This window comes from Tachyglossus aculeatus, chromosome X3, assembly GCF_015852505.1.
Source record: "Tachyglossus aculeatus isolate mTacAcu1 chromosome X3, mTacAcu1.pri, whole genome shotgun sequence".
Taxonomy (NCBI): Eukaryota; Metazoa; Chordata; class Mammalia; order Monotremata; family Tachyglossidae; genus Tachyglossus; species Tachyglossus aculeatus.
The window spans coordinates 27,247,965-27,258,805 of NC_052099.1; the positions used below are offsets into that span (position 1 = coordinate 27,247,965).

The window sequence follows — 10,841 nt, forward strand, 5'->3', positions numbered from 1 at the left end:
TCATCTGTAAAATGGGGGTTAAGACTGTAAGCCCCCCGTGGGACAACCTCATCACCTTGTAACCTCCCCAGTGCTTAGAACAGTGCTCTGCATATAGTAAGCACTTAATATAATGCCATTATTATTATTAGGCATTAACTTCTCTGAGCCTCAGTTCCCTCATCTGGAAAATGGGGATTAAGATGCGAGCCCCACGTGGGGCAACGTGATCACCCTGTATCCCCCCCAGCGCTTAGGACAGTGCTCTGCGCGTAGTAAGCGCTTAACAAATGCCATCATTATTATTATTATTTTTTGGCGCCGAAATAGCTCAGTTGGGAGAGCGTTAGACTGAAGATCTAAAGGTTCGATCCCGGGTTTCGGCACGCGTTGTATTTTACTTCTCAGCATATCCTTATCTTTTAGACTGTGAGCCCACTGTTGGGTGGAGACTGTCTCTATATATTGCCAATTTGTGCTTCCCAAGCGCTTAGTACAGTGCTCTGCACATAGTAAGCGCTCAATAAATGCGATTGATGATGATATCAATCTAAATAAATAATTTCTAGATACGTGCAGAAGTGGCGTGGGCCTGGGGTCACCCATCGAAGAGCATAGAAAACACAGAAGAGAGAGGGAGCCGTGGAAAGGAGGACTTAATCAGGGAAGCCTCGTTGGAGGAGATGCGACCTTATTAATAATCAACAAGCTTATTATTTAAGCAGCTGTGCACAAACTCATCTGAGGACCTTCACTTTCCTCTCCCCACTATTCCTTTTTTTTTCCCCTTCCGAGAAATTGAGCTTTAAACTGTGAAATTTTGCCAAATCTTCTTCTTCCGCATATCCCACCCTCAGTACACCACGGGCCTAATAGAGAACACACAGTGGAAACACTTGACAAATGCAACAGTTGATGATACATGATGGGGCAGGTCCTGGGATTTAGGAAAGCAGTAATTCTGTATTCGAATTTCCACCTTTTTCTTGAGTTCATTCACTCATTCAATCGTATTTATTGAGTGCTTAGACAACAAAACATATTAACAAAATAAAATAGAATATGTACACATAAAATAAATAGAGTAATAAATACGCACAAACATACATACATATATACAGGTGCTGTGGGGAGGGGAAGGAGACGGGGGGGATTCATTCAATCGTATTTATTGAGCGCTTACTGTGTCCAGAGCACTGTACTAAGCGCTTGGGAAGTCCAACTTGGCAACATATAGAGACGGTCCCTACCCAACAGGGAAGAAGGGGGAGACAGAGAACAAAACAAAACATATTAATAAAATAAAATAAATAGGATAAATATGTACAAATAAAATAGAGTAATAAATATGTACAAATATATACAGATATATACAGGTGCTGTGGAGAGGGGAAGGAGATGGGGGGATTCATTCAATCGTATTTATTGAGCGCTTACTGTGTGCAGAGCACTGTACTAAGCACTTGGGAAGTCCAACTTGGCAACATATAGAGACTGTCCCTACCCAACAGTGGGCTCACAGTCTAGAAGGGGGAGACAGAGAACAAAACAAAAAATTAACAAAATAAAATAAATAGAATAAATATGTACAAATAAAATAAATAGAGTAATAAATATGTACAAATATATATAGATATATACAGGTGCTGTGGAGAGGGGAAGGAGATGGGGGGATTCATTCAATCGTATTTATTGAGCACTTACTGTGTGCAGAGCACTGTACTAAGCGCTTGGGAAGTCCAACTTGGCAACATATAGAGACGGTCCCTACCCAGCAGTGGGCTCACAGTCTAGAAGGGGGAGACAGAGAACGAAACAAAACATATTAACAAAATAAAATAAATAGAATAAATATGTACAAATAAAATAAATAGAGTAATAAATACATACAAATATATATATACATATATACAGGGGCTGTGGAGAGGGGAAGGAGGTAAGGGGCAACTGAGTTCTTTGAGCCCAGATTTGGGGTGACAATTGCTTTAATTCTCCATTTCCAAAGGAGAGCCATCTATTCAGCGCTTAGAACAGTGCTTTGCACATAGTAAGCGCTTAATAAATGCCATTATTATTATTATTATCATTACTATAGATCCGGAGTTTTCAAATAGTATTTTACTACCACCAAAGTCCTTTTGTGGTTACACCTTTTTTAAAGTAGGCTACTAACGCTAAATTCTTTTAAGGTGAAGGCGCCGTGGCAAAAGCCCCCCAATAAACTACATAAAATGACATTTTCAAAAATAACATTGGTAATTTCGACTTAGTGATGACACAAAAATTAAGTGGTCGCACTTGAGAATCCAGCATTTGCAATAATTGCAACATCTAGAGACGGTCCCTACCCAACTAGGGGCTCACGGTCTAGAAGGGGGAGACAGACAACAAAGCATGTGGACAGGTGTCAAGTCATCAGAATAAATAGAAATAAAGCTAGATGCACATCATTAACAAAATAGAGAGAATAGTCAATATGTACAAGTAAAATAGAGTAATAAATCTGTACAAACATATATACAGGTGATGTCGGGGGGGGGAAGGAGGTAGGGCTGGGGGGGATGGGGAGGAGGAGAGGAAAAAGGGGGCTGAGTGTGGGAAGGCCTCCTGGAGGAGGTGAGCTCTCAGTAGGGCTTTGAAGGGAGGAAGAGAGGGAGCTTGGCGATAAAATAAGCTTGATTGCTAAATGAGGTTTCTTTGAATGTGCCTGCCAATATTAAGCATTTCCACCAGATGGCCGTCTTTCCCTACTGATGCTTTACACAAAAATCAGATTTTTCCAGAGGCCTCCCAGGCATATCACCTTAAAAGCCCAGCTGAAAAAGCAGAACAGTTTAACCGAACAGTACAGGGGAGAGGGCTGAGGGTGCAGCAGCGTGGGTCAGTGGAAAGATCCCGGGTTTGGGAGTCAGAGGTCATGGGTTCCAATCCTGACTCTGCCACTTGATGATGATGATGATGATGATGAGGGAATCTCCTGTCAGGAACGATGGATAATAATAATAATAATAATGTTGGTATTTGTTAAGTGCTTACTATGTGCCAAGCACTGTTCTAAGCGCTGGGGGGATACAAGGTAATCAAGATTGTGCCACGTGGAGCTCACAATCTTCAGATGAGGGAACTGAGGCCCAGAGAAGTGAAGTGACTTGCCCAAGTGACTTAACTCTTCTTACTTAGGAGAGTAAGTAGGCATAATCCTTGCCCTAGAGGAGTTTCCAATCTAGTGGTTTGCAGCATGGCCTAGCGGATAGGGCACGAGATTGGGAGTCAGAAGGACCAGGGTTCTACTCCCGGTTCCGCCACTTGTCTGCTGTGTGACCTTGGACAAGTCACTCAACTTCTCTGGGTCTCAGTTACCTCAACCATAAAATGGGGATTAAGACTGTGAGCCCCATGTGGGACAGGGATTCTGCCCAACCAGATTAGTTTGTATCTACCCCAGAGCTTAAAACAGTGCTGGACACATAGTAAGCACTTAACACATAGCATTATTATTATTAATTATTATTATTATTATTAGGGCAGCAGGGAGTAGGTGGGGTCCCCTCCATCTTCTCCAAGATCTTACTTCATCCCCGCTGACCCTCAGCACATGGGGTAGCTTCTGAGCTTCGGGATCCAGGAAATTGCGTGCAGGGAAGTAGCGAGGATGGAAGTTAAGCAGAGAAGCAGAGAAGCAGCATGGCTCAGTGGAAAGAGCCCAGGCTTCGGAGTCAGAGGTCAGGGGTTCGAATCCCAGCTCCGCCACTTGTCCGCTGTGTGACTTTGGGCAAGTCACTTCACTTCTCTGGGCCTCAGTCCCCTCATCTGTAAAATGGGGATGAAGACTGTGAGCCCACGTGGGACAACCTGATCATCTTGTATTCCCCGCCCCCCCCCAGAGCTTAGAACAGTGCTGTGCACATTGTAAGCACTTAATAAATGCCATTATTATTATTAAGTTAAGAAGCTGGTGGGGTGAGTAACAGGGTGGGATGACAGGGAGAAGCAATTGAAGAAAGAACATTTTAAATACTCATTTGGGTGACAAATGGCAGCGGACTTCCGTTTGTTGATGCCAGTGAAGCAAAGTAAAGATATTTCTCTGCCACCCAACCCTTGACGATCAACGCGTGGAGCCACGAGATTGCTTCAGTAATGGAAATTGATCAGTGGAGGGCAGCATCAGCTGTACAATACACTCTCTTAAAAGATGAAAATAATCTGGGTGAGAAGAGAGACTCTATTGACTCAGTCTCACCAAATTCCCTTGATCACATTCTCCTTGACTCCTTCGCACTCCTCCTGTATCTTGCCAGTCCTTGAATAGCTAGCGTAATAGTGGCTCTTCGGTCACCCCTATGGAGTCCCGCCAATCACTTCACTGGGAGTCCAGCCAATCACTTCATTCGTTCTGACAGATGCTGAGGATTTGAAGGTAATTTCTAGCCAAAACTTTCCCTTAGTTTCGGGTCATTCCTCACCCTACCATCTTCAGAGACGATTAGCAACTCTTGCCTCGAAGCCATTTCTATACCAGGGTCTTCCAATCTCCCTTTAGAATGGAAAAGAAAAATAAGTAGATGAAGGGCGAGAGAGAAAGAGAGGGGGAAAGGGGGGTGGGGGACGAGAAAGACTTGGCCACAAGGAAAATAAGTTAAAGCCAGGCAAGTGCAAGCGTATTCTTCCAAGCACTTAGAACAGGGCTCTGCACACGGTAAGCACTCAATAAATACTATGGATGGATGGATTGATTCTCGACACTGAACAGAAGCCTCCAGTCTTCTTGATTTATCTGGACTGCCATTCTAAAGCACTTTCATTTACTTGTTATCAGAGCTGGCAAGAGCTTGCAACAAGGCCCTGGCAATTCTGGGAAGCCAGGCACACTTCACACCACCTCCATCTCCTTGTCCAGTGTGGGTGTCCAGCCCGGCTGCTTCTAAACTGAATTTCATAATCGTTGGGTTCAAACACCAAACAGAGGACACTCTAATGAGCTGGGCTGTTGGGACTTAACTAAAATACCACCTGTGCAAAACACATAGTCATTGGCTGTCATCTTCTCAAGGTCATTAAACAGCCAGCGAAGGAAGAAAGCCCAAGAGCAGAGACCAATCAGTGGAATTTTTTGAGTACCTATTATGTGCAGAGCACTGTACTAAGCACTCGGGAGGATCCAGTACAACAGAATTAGCAGATACGATTCCTATCCATAACAAGTTTACGGTCCACTTAGACTGTAAGCCCTACATAGGACAGGGATTGTGTCCCACTTAATTAATTTGAATCCACCCCGGTATTTAGAAGAGTGTGTGGAACACAGTCAGTGCTTAAAGAGTGCAATACTATTAAATAAATATTGTATCTATTGTTATTGTATTTGCTATGTGCTTACTACATATCAAGCACTGGGGTATATATCATAAAATCAGATGGGACACAGCCCCTGTCCCACCTGGAGCTCCCAGTCCTAATCCCCATTTTACAGATGAGAAAACTAAAGTACAGAGATGATAAGTGATTCACCCAAGGTCACACAACAGGGAAGTGGTAGAGGGGGGATTAGAACCCAGATCCTCTGACTCCTAGTCTCATTCTCTTTTTCATAGGCAACATTGCTGCTCTGGGATTGGGGCATATACCCTGATGTAGGTAGCAAGAATTTTTTTGATGTAATATCCACAATTTGGTTGTAAAGATTGGGGGCAGTTCTACTCACAGATAAGAAAATAATAATAATTATGGCATTTATTAAGTGCTTACTATGTGCCAGGCACCCTATTGAGCATTGGAACTGAAAGACTTGATAGTTGAGTCTCCTGGGCAGCGGTCGAGTATCTGGAAACACTCTGGCGAGGGTGGAAAATGCAGCATTGGAACAGGCAACAAAATCCTCAAATGAATAGACCTGAAAATTAGCACAAGAACTAACTTAAATCTAAAGAATCTTTGTCAAGTTTAAAAAAGAGTAAATTACCAGTTTGCCATAACCAGATCATTTGAATTTGTATAACCTGTGTAGGGTTCCAGCAAGGGAAGAGAAAAATATAACAAAACTGGCTTAAAATGGCAAGGTATCACTTAGTTGGCTTTAGTCAGTCATGAAATGAATTCATTTGGCAGCCACAGCAAATAAAAATAAAAAAGGAAATCAACTCTAACGAATCAGTAACTCTTGCTTTTGTAAGACAATATATACAACTTAGTGTGCTGAACCGGAGCAAAAAGCCGTTTAAAACAGGAAAGGATTGATTTCACAACGCAGGTTTCAACATTGAGCCCAGTACCTCCATCTCTGCCAGGAACAGTCAACTGGCTTCTTTCTCCTTGTGTAGGGGAGATTACTAGGGAAAATGGCAATACGGAGAATTGGTATTTGGGTGGTGAGCAGAGGGTCTTGCTCACAGTGTGAAGGTCAACCAGGTGATGGACTGGGATTGCCCAGGTCACTGCAAAGTTCTGCTGGAGGCCGCTAAGGACCTGGCTTTCTCTGAACCGGTGCCCACTCTTGCCCAGCCTGTCGCGGTTGATGCAATGAAGTCCGAGGGTTCCCAGTTGGCAAGGAATTCTACCAGTTTGGAGTTCAATCCCCCCCCATCTGGATGGCCCGAGGGAGCGACTCCACATTCAGAGCATTGGACAAAAGAGTCTAAGGACCGCAGTAAAGACATAGGCATAGGAATAATAATAATGGTATTTGTTAAGCGCTTACTCTGGGCCAAGCACTGTTCTAAGCACTGGGGTAGATAAAAGGCATTCAGGTTGTCCCACGTGGGGCTCACAGTCTTAATCCCCATTTTACAGATGACTTAACGGAGGCACAGAGAAGTTAAGTTACTTGCCCAAGGCAGACAAGTGGCAGAGTCAAGATTAGAACCCATAACCTTCTGATTCCCAGGCCTGAGCTCTATCCACTATACCATGCTGCTTCCCGTAACCAGGGGAACCAATCGCTCAGTCAATCGCTGTTATCTTCTGAACACCTACTGAGTACTGAGCCCTTGGTGGGAGGGGGGCACAATGGAAACAAATCCAAGTGTTCTGGCTTCAACGAACCACGGAACTGATCAATCAATCAATCAATCGTATTTATTGAGCGCTTACTGTGTACAGAGCACTGTACTAAGTGCTTGGGAAGTACAAGTTGGCAACATATAGAGGCAGTCCCTATCCAACAGCGGGCTCACAGTCTAGGAGAGGAGAGAGACAAGAAAACCATTTACAAAGAATGGGAGTGAGAAGACTAGCAAGGATATAGAAGGAAGCAGTACAGCTGAAAAAATAATTGAATGAGCAATTGCATCAATTCATCTACAGATAAATAAAAAGGTACATATGCCCAGTGCTGAGGCTAGGAATAAAATATAGGAATAACCGACCAGGTAGTAAGGGAGGATAAGAATGTATATTTAAGGAAGAAAAAGGAGCAAGTTCTCAGGCCAAGTTGTAATTAGTCAGCATGCAAACAGCGCTGCTGATTAAATATCATTGTCTTGACTCCCTGATACATGGCCAGGAGAATCTAGCAGAGATAAGTCTAATGAAACCCACCTGTGGTTATTGGCTTGTGCATTGTGGGCCGGGATGTAGTCGACCAACTCTGCTTTATTTTACTCTCCCAAGTGCTTAGTGCTGTGCTCTGCACACAAGCAGTGTGGCCCAGTGGATAGAGCACGGGCCTGGGATTCAGAAGGGCCTGGGTTCTATTGCCAGGCCTGCCAACTTGTCTGCTGGGTGAACTTGGCCCAGTCACTTCACTTCTCTGTGCTTTAGTGACCTCATCTGTAAAATGGGGATAATAATAATAACAATGATGGCATTTGTTAAGCGCTTGCTATGTGCAAGGCACTGTTCTAAGCGCTGGGGGGGGATACAAGGTGATTAGGTTGTCCCATGTGGGGCTCATAGTCTTAATCCCCATTTTACAGATGAGGTAACTGAGGCTCAATCAATCAATCGTATTTATTGAGCGCTTACTGTGCGAAGAGCACTGTACTAAGCGCTTGGGAAGTACAAGTTGGCAACATATAGAGACAGTCCCTACCCAACAGTGGGCTCACAGTCTAAAAGGGGGACACAGAGAACAAAACCAAACATACTAACAAAATAAAATGAATAGAATAGATATGTACAAGTAAAATAAATAAATAAATAGAGTAATCATCATCATCATCATCAATCGTATTTATTGAGCGCTTACTATGTGCAGAGCACTGTACTAAGCGCTTGGGAAGTACAAATTGGCAACATATAGAGACAGTCCCTACCCAACAGTGGGCTCACAGTCTAAAAGGGGGAGACAGAGAACAAAACCAAATGGCAGCAAACCTTGTGACTCCCAGGCCCCTACCCTGTCCCAATGCAGCAGACAAATGGCAGCAAACCTTGTGACTCGCAGGCCCCTACCCTGTCATCATCAATCGCATTTATTGAGCGCTTACTATGTGCAGAGCACTGTACTAAGCGCTTGGGAAGTACAAATTGGCAACATATAGAGACAGTCCCTACCCAACAGTGGGCTCACAGTCTAAAAGGGGGAGACAGAGAACAAAACCAAATGGCAGCAAGCCCTGTGACTCCCAGGCCCCTACCCTGTCCCCATGCAGCAGACAAACGGCAGCAAACCTTGTGACTCCCAGGCCCCTACCCTGTCATCAACATCATCATCATCAATCGAATTTATTGAGCGCTTACTATGTGCAGAGCACTGTACTAAGCGCTTGGGAAGTACAAATTGGCAACATATAGAGACAGGCCCTACCCAACAGTGGGCTCACAGTCTAAAAGGGGGAGACAGAGAACAAAACCAAATGGCAGCAAGCCTTGTGACTCCCAGGCCGCTACCCTGTCCCCATGCAGCAGACAAACGGCAGCAAACCTTGTGACTCCCAGGCCTCTACCCTGTCATCATCAATCGTATTTATTGAGTGCTTACTATGTGCAGGGCACTGTACTAAGCGCTTGGGAAGTACAATTGGCAACATATAGAGACAGTCCCTACCCAACAGTGGGCTCACAGTCTAAAAGGGGGAGACAGAGAACAAAACCAAATGGCAGCAAACCTTGCGACTCGCAGGCCCCTACCCTGTCATCATCAATCGCATTTATTGAGCGCTTACTATGTGCAGAGCACTGTACTAAGCGCTTGGGAAGTACAAATTGGCAACATATAGAGACAGTCCCTACCCAACAGTGGGCTCACAGTCTAAAAGGGGGAGACAGAGAACAAAACCAAATGGCAGCAAGCCTTGTGACTCCCAGGCCCCTACCCTGTCCCCATGCAGCAGACAAACGGCAGCAAACCTTGTGACTCCCAGGCCCCTACCCTGTCATCATCAATCGAATTTATTGAGCGCTTACTATGTGCAGAGCACTGTACTAAGCGCTTGGGAAGTACAAATTGGCAACATATAGAGACAGGCCCTACGCAACAGTGGGCTCACAGTCTAAAAGGGGGAGACAGAGAACAAAACCAAATGGCAGCAAACCTTGTGACTCCCAGGCCCTTACCCTGTCCACATGCAGCAGACAAACGGCAGCAAACCTTGTGACTCCCAGGCCCCTACCCTGTCATCATCATCATCATCATCATCAATCGAATTTATTGAGCGCTTACTATGTGCAGAGCACTGTACTAAGCGCTTGGGAAGTACAAATTGGCAACATATAGAGACAGGCCCTACCCAACAGTGGGCTCACAGTCTAAAAGGGGGAGACAGAGAACAAAACCAAATGGCAGCAAACCTTGTGACTCCCAGGCCCCTACCCTGTCCCCATGCAGCAGATAAATGGCAGCAAACCTTGTGACTCCCAGGCCCCTACCCTATCATCATCAATCGTATTTATTGACTGCTTACTATGTGCAGAGCACTGTACTAAGCGCTTGGGAAGTACAAATTGGCAACATATAGAGACAGTCCCTACCCAACAGTGGGCTCACAGTCTAAAAGGGGGAGACAGAGAACAAAACCAAATGGCAGCAAGCCCTGTGACTCCCAGGCCCCTACCCTGTCCCCATGCAGCAGACAAACGGCAGCAAACCTTGTGACTCCCAGGCCCCTACCCTGTCATCATCATCATCATCAATCGAATTTATTGAGCGCTTACTATGTGCAGAGCACTGTACTAAGCGCTTGGGAAGTACAAATTGGCAACATATAGAGACAGGCCCTACCCAACAGTGGGCTCACAGTCTAAAATGGGGAGACAGAGAACAAAACCAAATGGCAGCAAGCCTTGTGACTCCCAGGCCGCTACCCTGTCCCCATGCAGCAGACAAACGGCAGCAAACCTTGTGACTCCCAGGCCTCTACCCTGTCATCATCAATCGTATTTATTGAGTGCTTACTATGTGCAGGGCACTGTACTAAGCGCTTGGGAAGTACAAATTGGCAACATATAGAGACAGGCCCTACGCAACAGTGGGCTCACAGTCTAAAAGGGGGAGACAGAGAACAAAACCAAATGGCAGCAAACCTTGTGACTCCCAGGCCCTTACCCTGTCCACATGCAGCAGACAAACGGCAGCAAACCTTGTGACTCCCAGGCCCCTACCCTGTCATCATCATCATCATCATCATCATCAATCGAATTTATTGAGCGCTTACTATGTGCAGAGCACTGTACTAAGCGCTTGGGAAGTACAAATTGGCAACAAATAGAGACAGTCCCTACCCAACAGTGGGCTCACAGTCTAAAATGGGGAGACAGAGAACAAAACCAAATGGCAGCAAACCTTGTGACTCCCAGGCCCCTACCCTGTCCCCATGCAGCAGACAAACGGCAGCAAACCTTGCGAATCGCAGGCCCCTACCCTGTCATCATCAATCGCATTTATTGAGCGCTTACTATGTACAGAGCACTGTACTAAGCGCTTG

At 45.2% G+C, this 10,841-nt stretch overlaps 1 non-coding gene across 1 annotated transcript; it reads left to right on the forward strand.

The window, feature by feature from the left end:
• Window positions 1-299: 299 nt before the first annotated feature.
• TRNAF-GAA lies at window positions 300-365 on the forward strand. Its single transcript has one exon. It is a non-coding gene; the product is annotated as a tRNA-Phe (tRNA).
• The last annotated feature ends 10,476 nt before the right edge of the window (window positions 366-10,841 follow it).